Source organism: Caenorhabditis briggsae (assembly GCF_000004555.2).
Source record: "Caenorhabditis briggsae AF16 supercontig from assembly CB4, cb25.NA_172, whole genome shotgun sequence".
NCBI lineage: Eukaryota > Metazoa > Nematoda > Chromadorea > Rhabditida > Rhabditidae > Caenorhabditis > Caenorhabditis briggsae.
Genome location: NW_025543374.1, coordinates 13,043 through 14,021, shown reverse-complemented (window position 1 = coordinate 14,021; position 979 = coordinate 13,043).

Here is a 979-nt window from a genome sequence, read left to right as displayed (position 1 = left end):
TTTCAAATTTCAGCATTTAAAAAAATCTGAAATTTTTGAAAAAATAGTTTTCAAGCATCCAAAACAGCTAAAAAAGCTATTTCCGAGGTCCACACAGAAATCAAAAAAATTTTGTCACCCAGAGGAATCGAACTTTGGTGTTGAGATTGGTAAAAATTTCGTCGAAAAATCCACTAGGCCATCTGAACGCAAAAATTCAAAGTGGTAGAAAATCGCGATTTTAGGGGGTTTAGAGCAGTTTTAAGCAGTTTTAAGTAACTTTGAATCCTAAACTCTGGTATTTTTGCGTATTTTCAGCAATAATAAGTCAAAATTGCCCAAAAATGAGACTGAAAATTGTGTCAAAAGGGCAAATGCATTTTTCGAGGTCCTCACAAAAATCAAAAAAGTTTTGACACCCGGAGGAATCGAACTTTGGGGTAGAGATTCGTAGAAAACTCAGTGGAAAAATCCACTAGGCCATGTGGATGCGAAAATTTTTTTTTGATTTCTGATGTTTTTAAGGGTTTTTGGGGGATTTTAAGCAGTTTTAGAGTGTTTAGAAGATCTAAAAATGTTAAAATTAAGCATTTATAAGATTCGAAAATTCAGTTTAGTCACGATGCTCGGAGATTTTTTAGAAAAAATCACCTGTCTCTGGGTGATTTTTGATTTTTTAATGGAATTTTTTTTTCAAAAATTAAAAACTTCAAAAATCACCTAAAAATGATGATTTTTGACCATTTTACAGCTTCTCAACACTGAAAACCGGCTTAAAATTGCTCGAAAACGGTTAAAACCGCTGAAAATCGCTATTTTTTATCATTTTGAATTTTCGCGTTCACATGNGCCTAGTGGATTTTTCCACTGAATTTTTATGAATCTCAACACCAAAGTTCGATTCCTCCGGGTGGCAAAACTTTTTTGATTTTTGTGTGGACCTCGGAAAATGTATTTTTAGCAGTCTTGGATGCTTGGAACCTCAAAATTTCAAATTTCA